General features: G+C 39.9%; 1 long non-coding RNA gene and 1 pseudogene across 1 annotated transcript; both read right to left on the reverse strand.

The window, feature by feature from the left end:
• Positions 1-2,523: 2,523 nt before the first annotated feature.
• Positions 2,524-4,065, reverse strand: LOC131687491 (DEAD-box helicase Dbp80-like; annotated as a pseudogene).
• A 214-nt stretch (positions 4,066-4,279) lies between these two features.
• LOC131691100 (uncharacterized) lies at positions 4,280-6,131 on the reverse strand. The gene is made up of 5 exons (XR_009305693.1): positions 5,996-6,131; positions 5,305-5,917; positions 5,057-5,169; positions 4,682-4,984; positions 4,280-4,601 (listed from the first exon to the last, which is right to left on the reverse strand). It is a non-coding gene; the product is annotated as an uncharacterized LOC131691100 (long non-coding RNA).
• Between the last annotated feature and the right edge of the window lie 4,772 nt (positions 6,132-10,903).

Raw genomic sequence — 10,903 nt, forward strand, 5'->3', positions numbered from 1 at the left:
AGAGGAGAATATGTGCACTTCTCCTGATATTACTGCTTTTGCCCATATATGTTCAAATTCTATATGTTTAATGGTTTCTATTTCTTCTGAAGGAAAGTCTGCGTTTATGGCTATAATGACTCCTCCTCCAGACTTTTTATTACAAAGAGACAAATTACGGTCATGCCGAAATACATTAAATTGATTTCCAAAAATTTCTTCGCTTCTTACGCTTTCATCCCAGCTACTTTCTGTTCCAAGAATTATATTAAAAGAAGATGAAATTAGTTTTTGTTGGATTTCTTTCATTTTGGCTGGGCTTTTCATTCGATTAAAATTTTTGCAATAGACCAAAATTTCAGTCGAATTCTGTTGTGGATGCGAAGAAGTTTTTGGAATATTTAAATTACTTACAGTTATATTTTCTTCCTCTATAGAGGGCGTCGTTACTTCCGAAAATTCGACGTTCCAAATTTATGCGTAGCTTCGCGGAGTTGTTGAAGGCGCCTGGTTCTTTCGCTTGATAAAAATTTTCCATAAGAGTCGAGGTCTGCTGCTGCTTCGTCTGGGTTTAGCCCATATTCCTGATAGACTTCGATGAAAATGCGCAGGAGATGGTCAGGAGTGGTCGGTAGTCCTTCGGATGCGAGCGTCATTTTGATGCTGGTCGGCGTCATTCCTTCCACGCAAGAGATGGGTGTTGGTCCTTCATATATGCCAGGTATAGGCGTACAATGTTCATTATTTTTGGTTCGCGAAGTCTGGTCTTTAAAAAGCGACCGTCGCCATTCGTTGATTGTGACGTGAGGCGTACGATTGGAGGGTGCAAGGGGTCCAGTTCAAATTGGCTGTCTGTGTTCGAACAACATGTGGTTGCCAATGTGTTTAAACTATTTTCGCCGCTGGTAGGTGTCACTTTCATATGTTTGGGTTGAATGTTTTCGTTAGCTGAACGGTACGGGTTGATGGTGTCACCTTTTTTAAAGTTTATGAAATTTGTTTTTACTGCTGGTATTGCAAGACCTGCAATCGGATGTTCGGTGGTTGTGGGAGGAACGGAAAATTGTTTTTTCGCCGTGGCAAGTAGTAATTTGTCTGACGTCTTACCACTGTCGTTATGATGATGATTGTTAGCGCGATCGTTGTCACGTTGACTTGACTGCTTACGACGTTTTCGGTTGCGCCTTGCCTTATCAGCAGCTTTCTCCTGAAGTCGTCGAATGCGTTGTTTGGCGTCATATTTTGTCCAATCCTGCTTCCATTGCCATTTATCGCCCAAAAATCGCCAGCCTGGAGACGTATGATCTATTTTCTGTTGGATTACTGTTGCGTGTGATTTTTCCGCTAATTCTTCAGCCAGGGATTTTGATTGATTCATGCCATTTTCTGGTATTGTCATGTTGGAGATTGCAATGGAAATAGCTTTCACTTCTTCCTTCAATTCCTCCAATAGGTCGGAATTGACGAGAGGGTACGGCTCAGAACATTTAGTGGAAATCAGTTCGTTCTCGAGGTGTGATAGCCGTTCGTCAATTTTATGATTCATATTGTCCGATATTGTTTTGGTCGATTTGCTGATGGTGTCGATCGAATTTTGCAACAAATTGTCACAAGAATGAAAATGCTGACCTAGTTTACTGCATATGTTTTCGTTTTTTTTATGGATGACTTGCATTGACTGCTTTACGTCGTTAAGTAATTGTTCGATGCTACCGAACAATTCAAGACTGTGGCTCTTTAGGTCAGCTGTGGTTCGATGTTGTGTGTCCGTATGCGACTTCATCATTTTTAGCAGCTGATCTTGTAGATATATCATTTTGCGTGTGTCGACCTCTGTCCTAATAATGTGCTGGCAGTCCGCACACACAGGCACCATAAATGCCCGGATAAAATTTTCCTGATTACGCTGCACACCTACACAGGCAGCATGGTACGATCTGCTGCAAAATTCACACTTCAAGAGGAAGCGGTCGTCGTTTATGTTGCAAGTTTTTACACCGCACTGCATTATTTTACTATTACTTGAAGTTCAATAGCACTGTAACTTACGAGGCACGCGCGCGATGTTTGTTTATACGTAGGTAAAAAAATACTAATTAATAAATTACTTGCGGAGCGCTTGAAGAGGCGTCCGCACTCGTTGACGGTTCGAGCGAAAAAAAAAGACCGCCAGAAGCATAATTGTCCCATGTGTATAAGGATTCCCATAGAACATGGGACAGTTTTGCTTCTAGCGGCAGAATACCTCACACAAAAATGCTGTTCAAGTCTGATATTACACCGAAAGTTAGACGAATTAACTGAATTCTAATTTGATGGTCAAATTGACCCTGTATGTAAATTATGGAAAAGATGTTATAAGCCTTTTAAAATCAGTCATAATCCAATAATACGTTATAATCCATTTAAAACGAGTGTATTGCTAGTTAGGCACTTTTCAATCAGTTAGGTCTTTTCATAATCAGTTCGGTCATAAAAATCATTTAGGCCCTTTTATAAATTGTTGTAAAATCGCTATCAAAATTCTTCATAACAAATGTTGCGTTATGTACGTGCTCGGGTAGATATTTGTTAATGGAAAACATGAAATTTCAATTTGTTACATTTTGTGGTTAGGCCCTTTTCAAATGTTTGGATAGAACTGGGTAGAGATTGTAATTGTAATTGTAAATTTATTAGCTTGCGATACCCTGTTGGTTACATTTGTAAATTAAAAAAATATATAATTATAAATTCAGAATCACAACAAGTATGACCAGTAGCTGGTCGAAAACACTTTACGGTGCGATCTTTTCAATTTCGTCCGAGTTCTCCGCGTCTAGCAACTGAATCTTTTTCCGGAAGTGTTTTTTGATTGATCTGCAAATCATCATGCTTCGATCACTGCCCACTAGGTTGATGGTGATTCCGTTCTGTTAAAGAAGTGGGAAGAAATACAATCTATAGGATCACAAGAATGAGTCACACTTACCGAATCTACCGGTGCGTCTAATTCGATGTAGATACGTTTCGCAATCGGCTCGTCCCTGCTAATCCATCGGCAGGTCGAAGTTGACGACAATGGTCACCTGTTCGACGTCGATACCTAAGACGAAAGAATCTCTCCGTAACCTGGTGCTGTAGCCAGAATCAAGTGGTGGAACTTACCCCTGGACAAAACGTTCGTTCCAACCGTTGCTCCACCGTTAGATTACCGGACAGTACCGCTACCGAGTGACCATCCTGGGACATCCTGCAGGTCAACCAACCGGCCGTTTTTCGTACCTGTTTCGATCGATTAACAGTTCTGAAAATAAGTTTACTTGGACGTTTACAACTGTCCTATACATCATATGACAGAAAATGATCGCTTGTCCGACGGTAATCACACAATTTCTCGTCCTGGTTGCGGAACTTGACGTAGTACTGTTTGATGTTATCGAGTGATTCTTGCTCCCGCGCCTGCCGAATGACGATCGGATTGGGTACGATGTACTCGGCAAACTCCATCACCTCGCGCTCGTACGTGGCCAAGAAGAACACCGACCATAACACCCGCCTCGTCCAGTACAAAAAGGAAAAACTAGGTCGTACGTCCTGAACTTTATACCCCAGTCAATTAGCTTGCCGGGTGTTCCGATGATGATATGATTAGTCAGCTTCGCCCCTTTGACGGTCTCCTCACCGCGAACGGCGTAAGGAAGTTTGATTTCCGGACAAAACTTTGCCATTTTGGCAGCTACTTCCCCCTTCTGAATTGCCAGCTCATACGTGGGGGAAAGGCAAATCACCTGCAGATAGTTTTTTAACTGATGGACTCAACTGTGCATTGCCAGCACAAAGGCAGCGGTTTTTCCTGTTCCCGACTGACTCTGGGCGATTATATCCCGTGGCGGACCGGCCAACAGAGCCATCTCCTGAATCTTGGAAGGGCGTTGAAACCCATCGCATAGACTCCCTGAAGTAATCCCGGCTTCACGTGCAAAACTTCGAAAGTTTTAACCAACCAACCGGCGAAGAAGAATCCTTTCGCTGCACCTTCAGATCCAGCTTTGATTCTACTAGACCTTAGTGAACATCTTTCATTAGCAAACTTGCATCCGCCGGGCTAAAAGATTAGTCACGGATAATTTTAAAGCTGATACTAAATATTTCGGGAGAAAATTTAGAATAGGACGTAAGCAACAATGAGATTCTCTTTGGGGTCTTTCTCTTCTGTTTGTTACTCGGTCGTTTCAATATTTAGTACTCAACTCTCTGCCTAATATTTTAGTAAAAACCATCGGCTATGTACTGGAAAATTAGTGCAAAGTCTTATAGTGACGTCATAATCGAAAGAGAAAGTAAACAAAGAGAGGCTGTCAATGTTCCTTATGTCCTAATCAAAATTTTCTGCAGATTTCGACTTACTTGAATGCCTCTGCATCTTCCGCGGAGGAAGGTGTTTCTCCATTTTCTCTTGCAGCTTGTTTTTCTTCAGGAGCTGCTAGAGTCAGAATTTCTGTAGCTACCGAACTCCAAACATCAGGTGCAGCTTTGGTTCTACTGCCGGTGGACTAGGTTTTTCCGCATTCTCTTACTCTGGACTGCCAGCCGCCGGCTCTGAATCCTTATCCTTGATGATATGTACTCAGTTCGCTAACCTATTTGTATTGAAAAGAAAAATTCAAATTCCATCCCAATGATCGCTTCAAAAATAGGTTATAACAAAAAAAACACTTACCGAGTGCAGAAATTTCTTGATCCGTCGTCTTTTTGACCCAGTTATCGGCAGCGCTTGCCATCGTTTCGATCGGGTATTAAAATTCAATAGCAAGGTACAAAGTATGGGAAATCGTCCTGAATCAGCACGGGTACTGTCCCTCGGGTGGTTTATTCCTTGCAATTCGCTGAAATTTTGACCAGAGCGACCTTGCGGAAAAAACGATGCCTTCTTTTGCCTGCTCACTTCCCTGCCATGAAACCGATGATGAGCGCTTATTCCAAACGGTTAGCCGATTGAAGATGACGTGCCATTATGTTTGTTCTGTGAATTGATAAGGACATTTAGATATACAAAGGAATGTTTGGAGGAGGGATGCTACTGGTAAATACATACCGAAAGAGAAAGTCCTTTCCGAGCATCTTGATGTTGTGTTTTCTGTTGGCCCATTATCACTGCGTTCTCTTGCTGGGTGATGATACCATGATATTATGTTGTTGGTGTTCGATCTGAAAAAAATCACAATAAAAAAATATCCGTAAATGAGTGAACTCGAGCTTTTTAAAGAATAGGGTATTACATTACAATGTACTAAACACGGTACTGATCCTTTCGAAATAAAAAAGGTAATAAAAATGTCTCACCTTGCCGCACCAACTGAATAAAAAAGTCCTCCTGCACACCGCATGGTACAGTATAGTATGCTGCTGCTACTGTGTTTGAATGTGCTGTTGCTATCTTTTTTGCAGTTGGTAAATCTACATTTGGGTTGGATCTATTGCACTAATTGCGGTTGCTGACCAGGTTGTACCGTCGGTTGAACGTTATTGCTACCGACCTTTAGGATGATGGTCATGGTCTGGAAGAAATCTTAATTTTCTGATGTTGTGGTTGAAGGTGGTTCTGCTGCTGAGCTTGCTGTGAAATGTTGGCGATAAGCACTCGAATAGTGATTGCTTGCTGCTGCTGGAATGGAATCACGAGCACTGTGTAGGCAGTGATATTTTCAAAAATAGTGGCAGACATGTTTTAAGGCAGAATGTGCCGATGAAATGTTTTCCGATGTGTCCATCATTCGTAAACTCCTGTTGTTCGTTTGAGCAGTAATTGCTATGTGGTCCTTTTTTGAGGGGCTGTTGCTGGATTTGGAGTAGTTGGTACTGCTGCGGTTGTATCGATTTAATGTTGGTTGGCTGATTGCCAGATCCAGGATGTTGAGACAAGATTAGTTGAGCTGATTTGCTTTGTTTGGGTGTGCTGCAAATAATATTAATTATTTAAATTTAATTGTTTAAAACTAGAAACAATCACTTCCAGTAATATTTTTAAACTTACCATTCAAATTCGAAATATTGAATTTCTAAACCACGAAATTTTGACAGGTTGCGATGAAAAAAATACAAAAAATTGCCAATCTTGTGTTTTCTTATATTTTTTCATTGCAACCTGCCAAAATTTCGCGAGCCTCCGTGCGAAATAATAACCATACCGCTGACCATTATTTCGCAAGGAAAAAGTTTGCCTTGGTGACAGCGCATAGAAAGCAGCGCTATCTCGCGGAACTATTATGAAACTTATCGTTTGTCGAACCGTGTCTCAGCTAACTTCATTTTTCATTATCGTTTTCGCGAGAGCTGCGTACCGCTTACGAAATGGAAACGAAATTTTTTTTCGCGAACATTTCGCGACGTTTTTTATGCATAGGTTTTGTATAGGAAATTTCATTTCGCAAGAGGTGCATACTTAGCTTTACACGGTAAAAAAACTTTACCCATTTTATGTATTCAAATTGCCCATTTTCGAAAGTTATTCGAGCTGTCAAAAAATGGGTATTTTTTTGTTTCTAACAATGAGTACTTTTTATCCATTTCACAACTACTCGATGAGGTAATGTCAATGGGTATATTGATCTTGATAATAGGTGAAAAATCCTTAAGCATTATTTCAAGCGAGTTAACCTGCAAACTAAGGATCGTAGTGGAACCTGCAAATTATCGCCATGCATCGGAGTCCGTGGCGGAAACGGAACATTTCGGCAATGCTCGGAAAACAACGTCTGTTTAGACTACTGAGGATGTTGAAAATATGCGCCAGTTCGGCATTTTTAGAGCAGCCAAAAGATCCAGCCATCAAAAATACATCCAGTTGGCGGTTTTATTATGTTAAGTAGTTTTAAAATATGATTTCTATCTAGATTCCTATACTTTTATGAGGAAACAATAATGTGAAATGAATGTTATTTTATGTCTTTTTTAATTCAGAAATAATTCTATTGACAGTATTTTTCATTCTGGCGCGAATTTCATGAATAAGTATTTTTTACGAGGGGAACGACAAGCCGTGATTTGTTGATGAAATAAACTTATAATTTGAAATTCTGATTAGATTTATAAAAATTGGCATTGCTTAGATCAAAATGGATTCGAATTTTCGACATTACTTGATAATGGTTTGGAATGGCCGAGGATAGTTTGAAATGTGTCACAAAAAATAAATTGAATTGCTCGAATTTCACGTTTTGACAGTTTCAGTGCTCGATAAAATCAAAACAAAACAATGCCAGCAGCATAACTACAGGAACAAATCAAAACAGAAACATAAATTTTGTTGCCAGAATTATTGAAAGTTTCGAAAATAGAGCATGCAGAGTTGCCAGTTACATCAAATTGATCGGAATTCGAGCAAAATTGGATTGAGATTGGATAAATTTATTGAATTTTTTTCAAATATTTTAGCAATACTTGATGTGATAGAAAATTGCTTAAATTTTTTAAAATTTCCGAAAAAAATGAAAATTTATGCAAAATCGAACGGAATATAACAATTATTCTGAAGTGACGTTCCCCTCGATTTTTTACGCATTTTGTTCTAACAGTTCTGGGAAAAATAATGGGTGAAACATACCCAGGTTGACGTACAAGGTCTGTACTCATTTATGAGTACAAACGCTTTACCTATTTAATGGGTTATTCCCAGCTCCCTGTCAATGACGACGTCTCTGTACAGCCAGCATCACTGCCATGAAAGCATTGATTTTGAACCGAATGATTAGAAGCTGTATTTAGCTACAAAATGTCGATTTTCTGGATGATATGATATTAAATCTTCCCACAAGATGCAACACGTCGTGTGGAATGCTTGAATATCGAGCATAGTGCCGAACATAATTCTTTGTTTGGGGCTTTATAGCTATAACGCCCTATATATGTCGGTCGCTGTCAAACTCCGTATGATGGTATAGGGTTGCCAGGAGACTGGTTATTCCACTTTTATTGAAAATGAGTAGTTTTCAACGCATTAATTGAGTTCTTTGCGACCGGTTTCACGAACACTAATGAAGTTTCCTGGTTGAAAACAATCCCATCTACTTTTGCCGTCTTTGTTTATTATTTTCCACCAGCTTGTGATGTAGTATTTGTGTCATGTGGCGTGTACGTACATGAGTCGTAGAAAAGTCTATGGGTACTTGATTTTATCACACTGATAAAATCAAGTACCCATTAATGCGTTGTAAACTACTCATTTTCAATAAAAGTGGTGTGGTACTTTTTCGGATCACGCACACTGAATTAGTTTTAAGAAAATAATTCCGAACGTGTTTATTCAGTGACTGTTCATCAAGAATGAGCCAGAAGATCTGCACTTCCGCTTTCAGCGGAAACGGTTTGACGTACGGCTAACGCGTTTCATTTGACATCTAAATTTAGCCCTGTGGGCCTGACTTTATGTGAATAAACGATGTTTTGTCAGCCCAACTTGCTACAGCTCGTCCATCCCGACGTATCTGTCGCCCACGACAGATTTGCTAATGTTTGTGCTCATTCTCTTTTTACAAAAATATTGTTTCTTTCTTTTACTGTTTACATTAGTCTGATTTGTTTACATTGCATGTCGCTTATTCATCGTCTAAATACTCTTCATCTACATAATCTCCTGACTCGGTCCTATCTAGATACTCAATATCTTCAAACTCTTCTGAATCGGAAAATTTAGAGATTTCATCGTTCAAACTCCTCTGGTACAACCGCATGTTACTGGGGTCGAATACCCCTTCGAATTTACGATTAGAAACCTGGTAACCATCAATATCCGAGATAACGTATCGATTACGATCCAATACTTTTTGACGACGTATGGCCCTTTAAACATAGGATTCAATTTGCTTCTTTCCCCTACTTGTTTAACAGGCCGAACAGAAACGAGATCACCTTCACGGTACTGAGTGTTCACTTTACTCCGCATATCGTACTGGTCTTTGTTATAATGTTGTAACTTACGAATGTTACCCGAGGCTGCATCTCTAATTGCAAATAAATCGCGGTCAAAATTTTCATTCAAAACATAAACGTAAGTGGTTAGGTTTTCCGAAACAATTCGCTTTTGAATTATACCAAACAACAATCGTGAGGGTACATCACCAATCGATCGATTAAACGAATTATTTAGCAAATACTCCGCCTCAACCAAAACCGTGTCCCAATCTTGTGAACGCTCCTCAACCAACTTACTCAACAACGGGATCAACGTTCGATTGTATCGTTCTATCTGCCCATTCGCTTGTGGGCACGCAGTTGCTACAAGCTGATGACGGATACCATGATCCTTTACGAAAGACGCAAATTGTTTGGAAGTAAACGCTGTTCCCCTGTCGGTTACTAAAACTTCGGGTACCGAATATGCAATATGATATGACTTGAGATGTTTCATAACTTCACGAGAGCTAGTTGTCTTTATCGCATAAAGCTTCAAAAACTTCGTGAAGGCATCTACAACCGCGAGAATATGAACATTTTTCCCTTTAGTCAATGTTAACGGTCCGAGATAGTCTGCGTGAATTGTATGGAACGGGATACACATCTTATCAACGATCAGAAGAGGTCCATCCTAGGGGCAGATCACTTGTGATGCATTTTTAAAAATCAGCGAAATTAAATGCATTTATTTCCATCAAAATAGAAATTCATAATGTATGTTGCGTTGCATGCAATGTTTTTTCGTTGCGTGCAATGTTGTTTGCGTTGCGTGTAAGACGTCAAAACCCTACAGAAAAACTAGCCCTACATTTAACAAAACGTCGAACAATATGGAGTGTAGGACGTTTGTTAAACAAACTTTTCTGCGAGGCAGTGCAAAGCTGATGCAAAAATGGAAATTAAATGCATTTTTTTCAATGTGATGCAAATTTGTTATACATTCTTAGAGTGATCTACCCCTAGGGTCCATCTAACTTCCTCAACTTCGGATTGAACGCGATACACGTAATACATTTCGAAATGTGATCAATGATCATGAAGTTTTAATTGCACTTGAGGAAACCAATACGATCGCTTGATTAGTTCACTCACTTTGTCGATACCGAAATGCCCTTAGTCATTGTGATATTTAAACATCACCGACTGTTCCATGCTAACGGGAACATACAACAACAAACGATTTTTGTTTTTCCGGAACAACAGATTATCTCTGATCTCATAAAACTTGCTTTCGCGATGCTCCAAAGTCGTTTTAATTCTTATCACGTTCGAATCGCGTATTTGGTTTACGTAAAGTGCATTGTTGAATATGGAGTCGGATTCCCGGTCGATAGCATAGCAATGCATTCGCGATAATGCATCCACATGTTGCATTTTCGTACCCGCTCGATGTTCGATTTCATAGTCGAACTGATCCAAAAACTAAGGGCCCAACGCGCGATTTTTGGGTTGATATCCTTTTTCGCTAATGTCACCTTTAACGAGTTGCAGTCCGTTACGATTTTGAAAGAAATCCCGAAAAGATAGACGCGAAAGCGTTTAACGCTGTATACGATTGCCAGTGTTTCAAGTTCGAACGAATGTAAAACCGTTTCTACCGCAGTAGTTTTACGCGAATAGAACATAACTGGATGGAACTGATTGTCGAACATCTGTCGCTGCATCAGTATTCCGCCGAACCTGCTAGCTGACGCGTCCGTATGCAGCTGTGTTTCCAAAGATGGCGAATAGATGCTCAATACAGGTTTCGAAATTAATGCCTCTTTCAGCTTCTCAAACGCATCGAAATGTCGTGACTCAAACTTGAACTTCGTATCATGATTGTTCATCAGTTCGTATAACGGATTCGCGATCTGGTTATACCGATAGATGAACTTTCTGAAATAACTCATGAATCCGAGAAATCTTTGCAACGCTTTTTCATTCTATGCTGATTGCACGGTCGAATCTGATTAAATGTTACTTCGTAACCGAGAAATACAACGTTCAA

The sequence above is a fragment of the Topomyia yanbarensis genome, chromosome 3, assembly GCF_030247195.1.
Source record: "Topomyia yanbarensis strain Yona2022 chromosome 3, ASM3024719v1, whole genome shotgun sequence".
Taxonomy (NCBI): domain Eukaryota; kingdom Metazoa; phylum Arthropoda; class Insecta; order Diptera; family Culicidae; genus Topomyia; species Topomyia yanbarensis.